Consider the following 11091-nt stretch of genomic DNA (forward strand, 5'->3'; position numbering starts at 1 on the left):
GCACCTGCAGGAGGCCAGACCCCGCCCCACCCCTCTGCTGCCCAGCTGAGGAGAAAGGGGGGGACAAAGAAAGAAGAATCCGGAGAGTCTGGTGATGACCTGGGCTTTGGTTTTTGTTTTTCTTTTTTTTTCTTTTGATTAAACCTCTTTTGTAATGTGTTTAAAGAAAGCTGAACTCTTAACAAAGAAAAAAAAAAGGAGGAAAAAGGTACTGTTAAAGATACTAAGATATAAGATCTTTTTTTTTTCCTTCCACAGTCTCTCTCTCAAGTTGCCATGGTGTTTATTTGCTATTTAATGTACTTCTAAATAAAAGAAAATTTTAATTTTAAATTATTGGTGTGAATTTCACTGTTCATCTTGATCTTGTGCCACGCCAGTTTTAAATGCGAATATTAAAGCGTTTAACTCGGATGTGGATTTACCAAAATCACACAATTTGCATTTTTGTGTCTTGTCCCCAGAAGGTGACTCCCGCTAGCCAAGAGAGATGGACACAAGCCAGGCAGCAGATGGTTGGAAGGGCGGGTCCCCTGGGCGGGAGGAAATGCTAAACGCCCAGCATGCAGAGTCCAGGCCGAGCACAGGCAACAGGTAATCCCCCTCCTTGCCGACCAGCTGCTCCAGCCCACAGGAAGGCAGCCCTAGGGTTACTGCAACCCCTGTGCCCAGTCACTAGGCACCTGGATTGTGGGTAGGGAAAAGGCCTGTCCCCAAGGTGCCTGCCAAATGAGCCCTTGTGCTGCCTGCCAGGGGCAGGCCAGCCAACGTCATGTCCTGCACTGAGCACACCTGCCCAGCCCCGACTGCCTTGTGCTTCATGCAGGCCTCTGCAGGGTGGAGGACTGCAGTCACTGAACAGGGCAGGGAGGGACAGGCTGGGCAGAATGTGGGGTGTCAGGGGGCAGAGAAAGTGGGGAGGTAGTGGGAGGTGGCATCTCCTGTGAGCTGAGGCTGAGCTTCTACGCATCTCTACCATCTTACTATAATTTATATTGGACGTCCCTACACAGATTCAAAGATAAAAGTATTTACATTTCGAGGTGGGGTCTGGCACAGTGGCTCACACCTGTAATCATAGCGGCTTGGGAGGCTGAAGAAGGAGGATCATGAGTTCAAAGCCAGCAATTGAGAGAGGCCCTAAGCAACTCAGCAAGACGCTGTCTCTAAATAAAATATAGAAAGGGCTGGGGATGTGGCTCAGTGGTTAAGTACCCCTGGGTTCAATCCCCAGTTTTTAAAAAAAGATGTCCCTGGATACAGGGATGTGTACCTGCAGTCCCAGCTAGGGAGACTGAAGTAGGTTTGAGCCCAGGAGTTTGAGGCCAGCCTGGGCAATGTAGTGAGATCCTATCTAAAAAACAAAAACAAACACAAAAACAAAAAAAGTTTTTTAGGGGGCAATCAAATGGAGAGCCCCACACCCCAGCCCCACACCTCTGAGCACCTGGCCCCCGTGTGACCTTATTGCCTGTGCTCCTAAATCCTGCTGGGGGAGGGGTATGAAGTGGTACAGCAGGGAGAAACAGCTGGGACAGAGCAGTCTTGCCTGGGGAAGCTTTGGTCCAGTCCCGCAGGGAAGCTGGCATGAGGTCCGCCATGGTGCTGGTCTCACCTCCAGGAGAGGTGCTGGCCTCTCCCACCACAGTCCCACTGTGCGCTCTGCAGGTGGCACATGTGGGCTGCAGCTTTCTTAGAGAGTGGCTCCCCATTGGCTGAGGGCAAATCTCCAGGAAAGGAGGCAGTGGCCAGGTGTCAACTGATACAGAATAAGTACTCAGGCCCAGGAAGGATGTCTGGGTGGGACACCGGGAGACACTGCTGCAGGCCACATCAGTTCCAATCCACTTGCTTCTCACATCACGTTTCCTTCCTGCAGGTACAGCTTCTCCGGGGTCCTTGTGCTGCCTGCCAGGGGCAGGCCAGCCACCATCATATCCTGCACTGAGCCCTGACTGCCCTCATGAACCAAGAAGAGAAGGGTGAGAGAGACACATCACAGCCCTCACTCCAGGCATCCTGGTACACATGGCTTTCCCCCTCCACCACTCCTCCAGCCGGCACATCTGCCCATCTGGTGGCTTTCCTGCTGGGAGGCAGCTCTTGGACCATGCCACCCTCCAGCTGTGTTGCTGCACAGGTCTGCTTGCAGCCACACCACGGCTTGGCCATACACAGGGTAGTGGAGCATCTAAGTGCCAACCTGCTCCTCCCTGCTCCCGTTATGCAGTGGTGATCCTGCCTTAAGGGCCTCCTCTTATGCAGGCTGGGAGTGTAGCTCAGGGGTAAGCACTTGCCTAGCACACGTGAGGCCCACACAGTCTTGTTGTGAAGCAACATTATTCAAGGTCTCCTGTCAGTATATCAGAAAGTCTATGTGCCCATATGCCACTGTGCTGGCCGAGGCACTGCAGGAGCAAAGAGTGAATCCCTTCTTGGAGTTCACAGGTCCAGGAGAGCTAGAATGGGACAGATATGAGGTGAAGACCTCAATTATCACATGACTTCTGGTCCTATTGTGAAAGGATCATGGTGGCACTTTGTGTCTGTCTGGTCCTACCCTCAGTTTGGACCCTGATCCTAACATGTACACCTGGATATCCCCATTCCCTTGAAGGTGGCTATCCAGGTTAATGGCCCTGGTTCCTTGGGAAAAGATGGGAAAATCATGATCACATATTGTGGGTTTGCAGAATTCTTCCTCATGGAGACTCAGTTTGTCCTTCAATTGATAAGCTGTACCTATAGGAATTCATTCAGATCTGGGAACTGAACCAAGGATTTCGATTTTTCTTTGGAAAGCCAGACTCATTCTTCTGCTCATCCATTTTTTTTTTTTTTTTTTTTTTTTTTTAGTACCAGGGATTGAACTCAGGGGCACTCAGCCATTGAGTCACATCTCCAGCCCTATTTTGTGTTTTATTTAGAGACAGGGTCTCACTGAGTTGCTTAGGGCTGAGGCTGGCTTTGAATTCATGATCTTCCTGCTTCATCCTCCAGAGCCACTGGGTTACAGGTATGTAGCCCTGCACCCAGCTGCTCATCCATTCTTAATCTCTTTTGATTGATTCTGTTTAGTAAGCTGTACTCTTGTTGGCTGTACTTCTTATTTGCTGCTAAGTTTACTGTGTTCTATGAGTCATCGGCCTAGATATCACAGTCCACAAAGAAAGATATCTTTTTCTTTTTTTCTTTGCAGGCTGCGGATGGAACCCAGGGCCTCACATATGCTAAGTGTGTGCTCTGCTAGTGAGCTACATCCCCAGTCCTCATCCATCTTGTTTCCTATGGTTAAGTATTTTGTTTTTGGTTTTAAACTGGGGCAAACCCAGGGCCTGAGCATAGAAGGCAAGCACTGCACAACTGAGCTACATCCCCAGCCCTATGGTTAAGTGCTTTTATATTGGTCTTTGCTGGTTTGGAATTTTATTACCCAATTCTTCTAGAGAGCCCAGTTCTGTAACTATCCCCTGCTGAATACCATCCCCACCCTAACTTCTCATGCTACCGACTTCCCCTCACCCATACATTTCTTGTCTACTTGGTAAATGGAGGGCCCTCCAACTCCCCTAGGGACATGGTCAACTGGTGGCTTCCTGTTTTACACAGAAGTCTATGCTGGCACGCCCACGTCTCTGAGCCTTCCCTCCTTCCCTCCAGCTTACAGGGTAGCCCTGGCAGCTCTGCATTGCTCATTTGGGGCCCTTTCTCTTTCTATCAAGAATCATTCCACCAGCATATTAGGACCATTCCTGGGCCCTTGCTGGGGTATTAAATCCTGTGACGCTGGAGAGAGTCCCTCCATGTGCACAAAGTCTGCCTTATCTGTTTATCCTTGGCTCCCATGATCTGTCACACCCAGAAGCCTCCACAGGCATTCCTCAGCATGGGCTTGGCATGCTGGCCTGGTGTGGCATGTAATCCTTTTATTTCCACACCAGGCCCAGTACTTCTGAATGGCTCCGTGCTGAGACTTTTCTCGCCTGGGTTCTCAGTGTGGTGGCCAGGAGAAGAGGTAGGGACATTCCCCAGGGTGGGCAAGTGTTACTTTATGAGGTGCCAGCCTTACCTGAAGCCACTGCATAGTGTCCAGCAAGATGGCGGAGTGGGGGCCTTATCTTCTGATGGTGGGAACAGGACACTTCTGCAGTCCTGCAGAGTTCAGGAGTCTGGGGATTCAAGATTCTCACATTTATTTCTTAGATAACTCCTCCGTAGACTCAGGGCTCCTCTCCCTGTCGGAGCCTTGTGTTTGGGGTAAAGAGATGTGTGCCTAGCTGATATTTGGCTGCTCTTGCCATCTGTCTTCAGCCCCGCAGCCCTCCAAACGAATCAGTGGTGCTTAGCAAAGAGCCACCCAGCTCCACTGTCTGTGGGTCACGATTTCCCCACTTTCCAAACCCAGAGACGCTGGGAGAGCTCACCTCCCCGCCAGCTTCCCCCATCCTGTGTACCAGAGCAGTTGCCCTGCGGCCACACACACAGACTGTGTCCCCTCTTGCCGTGGCGCTTGCTGCCGTCTTGTCAGGAGCTGCAGGGCAGCGGAGCTCATTTCCCAAGGCTGCTCCTGGTGCCCACATCTGTGTTAGTTGCCCACAGGTGGAGCTTGAGGTGGGGATTGTTGTTCTAGTGAGGTTTTTTGTTTGTTTGTTGAGGGAACAAAAGAGACTGGGAATGAAGACAGCAAGACAGGGCTGCAAAAGTCCAAGTGAGAAAGTGCTCTCAGCAGAAGTCTAGTTTGAGCCCCATCTTACTGGGATGCTCTGGAACACAAATGGAACCCAGAGGAGGGCCCCACGAGGGCAAGTGCACCTGCAAGTTCACTGTCAGTCACTGGCCTCCTTCCTAGCATGGGGCCAGGGCTGGGCGGTTCTTCCTTCTGAGAGGTCTGCCTCAGGGGAAAGGAGATCTAAGCCTCTTGGGAGGGAGGCTCCCAGAAGAGGCCTGGCCTCGGCCCAATTTATCTGGAAAAAAACCCAAACGATTTCAGGCTTGTAGACATTTTAATTCATTGGATGCCACGTCACTGTGGCTGTTGGCATGGGGGCGAAGAGGCCTGGGCACATGTGACCATGGAGACAGATTTACCCTGCGGGGTCCTATTATTGGACGACAGGGACACCAGGGAGTTGTGTCTCTGGATTCCTGGAGCCTTCACCAGGAGCATTAGCAACTATTGACCTAGTTAAGGAGCCAGGGTGGTGAAGCCTGAAGAACTCAGGGTACAGAACTGATCTGCTGCCCAGGCTGTGCCGGGAGGCAGGGCTGATGGGAGGAACAGGTGCTGGTTCAGAGCCTTTCTTTGGAATCAGGCAGACCTGGGGTGGCATCCCAGCAATGGCTCGTGATGGCAGCGGGACCTTGGGAAGTGAGAACTTCTCTGAGCCGTGCTCTGTTAAATGGGGATACATCTGAATTTACACCCTAGGGTTGATCTGAGGATTAAATGAGCATACATGGAATAGACTTAGTGTCATCCTAAGCATCTAGGGGCTGTGAGTTGGGGGGCAGTAGATATTCTGGAGGTGGCATGAGAGAGTAGAAGAAGCCAGGACTTTGAAGCCTGAGAGAGTTGGCGTAATTTCTGCCTCTCTTTCCTAGCTCTGTGACTCTAGGCAACTTACTTTGCCTCTCTGAGCCCAGCTGTCCTCCTCTGCCAAGAAGGAGTCATATACCTGCACTGCAGAACTTTAATTAAAAAGCATCTAGCCCACATTAGGGCTCCCAGTTGGCACCCAGGGAATGCCAGTGCTCCTTCTTCTCATTTTACAACATAATATTTAGCCTACGCCTTTGTTGTCTCACTTGTGGCTTGAAGTCCAAGCTGGCAATTAGCCTTTTAAAATTTCTCAACGATAGGAAGGTGGGACACAGAGGGCGGAAGCATTAATTACATGTACACTTTAGAACACTCCTGCATTCCAAGGAGCTAAGTGTTCAGTGGAACAGAAACATGCAGGATCAAATAGCAAAGAGGGAACGCTCAGAGCTGCTATTTCAACAGAGGAGACGCCACCAACCCTTTGGAGTGACTTTTTCTTTTTTTTCCTTGTTTTTATGTGGTGCTGGAGATCAAACCCACACCTCATGCATGCTAGGCATGCGCTCTCCCACCTAGCTACACCCAGCCCTGGCTGCTTTCTTAACCCTTAGTCTCCTGTCAGTGAGAGGGAGGAGGATACAGCTCACACCCTTCCCCACACCCAGGGCTGAGCACCCAACTTGACTTGCTGTGATTCTTGCCATCTTCTTAGTAACCCGATGAGGGCGATATTATTGTCCCTGTTTTACAGATGAAGAAAGTGAGTCACAGAAGAGGAAGCTTCCAAGATCACTAGTTGGTAAGAGGTGCTGGTATTAGAATAAAAATCCACAGAGAGCAGAGCCCCAGGTCTTGCACAGAACCCCACTCAATCCTGAGAGCCTTCACTCCAGGAAACACCTGTGGGAAAAGGGGGGTGTACCCAGGAGATACAATTCTCTTGCAAGGAATAATCTGAAGCCATCTTTCAAATTGTTCCTAAGAGTTATCACTTTATTATTTACTTTTGGTGCTGGGGCTTGAACCCAGTGCCTTGCACATGCTAAGCACAAGTTCAACTCTGAGCTGCCCCTCCAGCCTCCTGAGTTACTTTTAATGGGCAGAGAAATATTTATTTAGTTTGAATGCAAAGTGACCAAGCTGGGTGCCACAGGAGGAGATAGATGTTGGGGACAGTCTATAGGAGTGACATGTTCTCATATAGATGTGATGCCCCAGAGAATGGCAGGCTGCTTCCATTAGCTCTCGGGATGACCCCGGAGTTCTTTTCCTGTTGGAGATCTGAAACACACACACTGTGCTATTGGAAACATTTTGGGCTAAAAAAAAAAAAAAAAAAAAAAGAAAAAAAAGAAAAGAAAAAAGATACTGGAATTGAGTAGGATGGGTCAGGTCTCGGCTCTCATGAAGCTTACATTCTAATTCCACATCAGTTTTTACTTAGTCAGTGGCTAGGGATTGCGTGACTCTTAAATATATATTGTCCCTTTGTTCAGTCAAGGGTGCATGATGGTCCTTTTCTCTCTCTTTTTAAGAGAGGTGCTCATTCCTAGTTAATAAGTTGCTTCAATTTTTGTCATTTATTTAGTTTTTGAGGGACATATTGCTCTTTATACATGGTGTTCCTACAGAGCTGTCAAATGCCTATTGAAAATATTTCTAAATGTCCAAAGACGTCAGATAATCAATTCCATCTATTTTTCCCCCCTTCACCTTGGAGACCTCTCTTTCTTCCCTGCATCTTCCTTCCCCACTCAGGACAGTGGATGCCTTGTCATAGCCTGGGTCCACCCTGCATGTCTTGGATCTGGAGTCTTCCTGCTGTATTTTTGTATTCCTTGTTTGTTCTTCATGCAAGACTGGACAGGACACTCGCCTAGCTGAGTGTGTGGCTCAGCTTCCCTCACACTTGATTGTTAGCTTGGCTATGCATAAACATCTTGATTGAAAAGAATTTTCCATCAGATTTTGAAGCCAGTTGAAAAATCAGATGCAATTATGACTCTCTCTGCTTTGCACATGGATTTTTTCCCCCATCTTTGGGTTCTTTAAGGATTTTTCTCTTTACCTAATAAAGTGATATTTCTCAGTGATGAGTCTTTGCAATCTGTTTTGGTGGGGTTTTTATTCTGAAAACTCATGTCCTTCAATTCTGGAAAATTTAATTTGCAGCAAAAACTGTTAAGTGACCTCTATGTAATGTCCTTGCTAGACTAACCTATATCTTTTATTCTATAAAAAAAATATGTTGACTAATGCTGTTGTGGTTAGGATGTGAGGCATCCCCCAAAAGCTCACATGTGAGACAATGCAGAAAGGTTCAGAGGAGAAATGATTGGGTTATAGTCTTAATCCAATTAGTGAATTAACCCCTGACAGGGATTAGCTAAGCAGTAACTGAAGTTGTGGGGTGAGGCTGGAGGAGGTGGGCACTGGGGGCATATCTTTGGGGTATATATTTTGTATCTGGAGAGTGGAGTCTCTCTCCGCTTCCTGATCATCATGTGAGCTGCTTCCCTCTGCCACACGCTTCTGCCATGATGTCCTGCCTCACCTCGAGCCCCGAGGAATGGAGCCTGCAGTCTATGGATTGAGACCTCTCTGTGAGCCCCCATATTAACTTTTCCTCCTCTACAGTTGTGCGGGTCAGGTCTTTCAGTCGCAGCGGCAAAAAAGCTGACTAAATCAAATGCCCACAGCATCCTAAACACTCATGCCTAGTAGAAGTCCCCACAGCTTTAGTTCTTATCAATTAAGTTCTGTTTACTAATAGCAGTTAGTTGCACCTGTTATAAGGAATTATATAAATCCGTTACAAGTTATATTTACCAATGAATATGAGTATGAAAAGCAAGTTATCATGAAAACAAAGTTGGAAACTTTGGGAAAAAGTTGATAAAAAGCAGATTGCTTAGGTAGAACAATGAGAAAATAAAAATTTCTGAAATAATTCAACAGATTGCTTTGAAAGTGTATTCAAATTCTTGTTTTTATTTAAAGATATTGTAATTGAAAATCTTAAACACTGGATGTGTGGCACATGCCTGTAATCCCAGTGACTTAGGAGGCTGAGGCAAGGGGATCAAAAGTTTAAGGCCAGCCTGGGCAACTTAGTGAGAACCTGTCTCAAAATAAAAAATAAGGGTTAGGGATGTAGCTCAGTGGTAGAGAAACCCTGGGTTCAACCCATAGTACCAGAATTAAAAAAGCAACAAACAACAAAACAATCTTAATGCAGCAAAGGAAATGCCTTAGAAATGTCTTGAAGACCCAGTTAGACCCAGTTGACCCTGAATTGAAAGATTGGTGAATGAATATATGTTTATGTGGTTTACAGTGAAAATCGAGTGCTAAAATACTATCTTAATTGGAAAAATCTTGCAGATGCCACCTGAGCCAAGTGATCAGTACCAGTCAAATGACATCATGAGCCCCCCAAAGGGGTGCATATGGAAGCATGTTATGTTATTCTTGCCCAAAAGGCACAACTTCAATCCAGCCACAAGGACACATGAGATAAACACAGGAACATTCAAGGGACATTCCACAAAATAATTGGTCTGCATAAAGACAGTGAAAAATTGATTAAAGGAGACTAAAGAGACAGAGTAGCTAAATGTAATATGTAACCCTGGACATTTTTTATTTGTTCTTATTAGTTATATGTGATAATAGAATGGATTTTGACATATTATACTTAAATTGAGTGTAAGTTCTCATTCTTCTGGTTGTACGTTTTGTAGAATTACACTGGTCGTGTATTCATATATGCATATAGGATAGTAACTCCCAATTCATTTTACTGTCTTTCCTATTCCCATTTTTCCTCCCTTCCCTTCACTCCTCTTTGTCTCATCCAAAGTACTTCTATTCTCCTTTGACTAACCCCCCCGCCCCCGAATATGATGAGCAACACATATCAGAGAAAATATTCAGCCTTTGTTTTTTGGGGGGATTGGCTTATTTCACTTAGCATGATATTCTCCAGTTCCATCCATTTACCAGAAAATGCCATAATTTCACTCTTCTTTACGACTGAGTGATTTTCCATTCTGTATATATACTACATTTTCTTTATCCATTCATCTGTTGAAGGGCATCTATGTTGGTTCCATAGTTTAGCTATCGTGAATTGAGGAACTATAAACATTGCTGTGGCTGTGTTACTGTAGTATGCTGATTTTGAGTCCTTTGGTTATAAACTAAAGAGTGGGATAACTGGATCGAATGTTGGTTCCATTCCAAGTTTTCTGAGGATCTCCATAGAACTTTCTAGAGTGGTTGCACCACTACTCAATCCCACCAGCAATATATGATTGTACCTCCCCTGCCACTTCCATGCCAACATTGATTGTTGCTTGTATTCTTGATTTGCCATTCTGACTGGAGTGAGATGAAATCTCAGTGTAGTTTTAATTTGCATTTCTCTAATTTCTAGACAAGTTGGACCTTTTTCCATATATTTGTTGATTAATTGTATTTTTTCTTCTGTGAAGTGTCTGTTAATTCCTTAGCCCATTTATTGATTGGGTTATTTGTTCATTTGGTGTTAAGTTTTTGAGTTCTTTGTATATCCTGGAGATTAATGCTCTATCTGAGGTGCACATGGTAAAGATTTTCTGCCATTCTGTAGGCTGTCTTCTCATGTTCTTGATTATTTCCTTTGCTGTGAAGAAGCTTTTTAGTTTGAATCCATTTCATTTATTGATTCTTAATTTTACTTCTTGTGCTTTAGGAGTCTTGTTAGGAAGTTAGTTCCTAAGCCAACATGATGTAGGATTGGGCCTACTTTTCTTCTATTAGGCACAGGGTCTCAATTCTAGTGCTTAAGTCTTTGATCCACTTTGAGTTGAGTTTTGTGCAGGGTAAGAGATAAGGGTGCAATTTCATTTTTCTATATATATCGATTTCTCTACATATTGATTCCATTTGTTGAAGAGACTATCTTTTTTGGTGCCTTTGTCTAGATGAGATAACTGCATTCATGTGGGTGGTCTCTGTGTCTTCCATTCTGTACCATTGATCTACCTGTTTGTTTTGGCACGAATACCACACCGTTTTTGTAACTATAGCTTGTAGTATAATTTGGGGTCTGGTATTGTGATGTATCCTGCTTTACTGCGGCCTTTTTTCTTGCTAAGGGTTGCTTTGGCTATTCTGGGTCTCTTATTTTTCCAAATGAATTTCATGATTGTCTTTTCTATTTCTATGAAGAATGTATTTGGGATTTTAACAGGAATTGCATTAAATCTCTATAGCACTTTTGGTAGTATGGCCATTTTGACAATGTTAATTCTGCCTACCCAGGATCATGGGAGATCTTTCCATCTTCTTTTTCTTTTCTTCTCTTTTGATGTGCTGGGGATTGAACCCAGGGCCTTGTGCATGTGAGGCAAGCACTGTACCAACTGAGCTATATCTCCAGACCCTCTTCTAAGGTTTTTTTCAATTTCTATAATGACAGACCCCACTGAAATACAGACAATAATCAGAAATTATTTTGACAACTTATATTCCAATAAAGTAGAAAATCTTGAAGACATTGACAA

Source organism: Urocitellus parryii, chromosome 1 (assembly GCF_045843805.1).
Source record: "Urocitellus parryii isolate mUroPar1 chromosome 1, mUroPar1.hap1, whole genome shotgun sequence".
Lineage (NCBI taxonomy): Eukaryota > Metazoa > Chordata > Mammalia > Rodentia > Sciuridae > Urocitellus > Urocitellus parryii.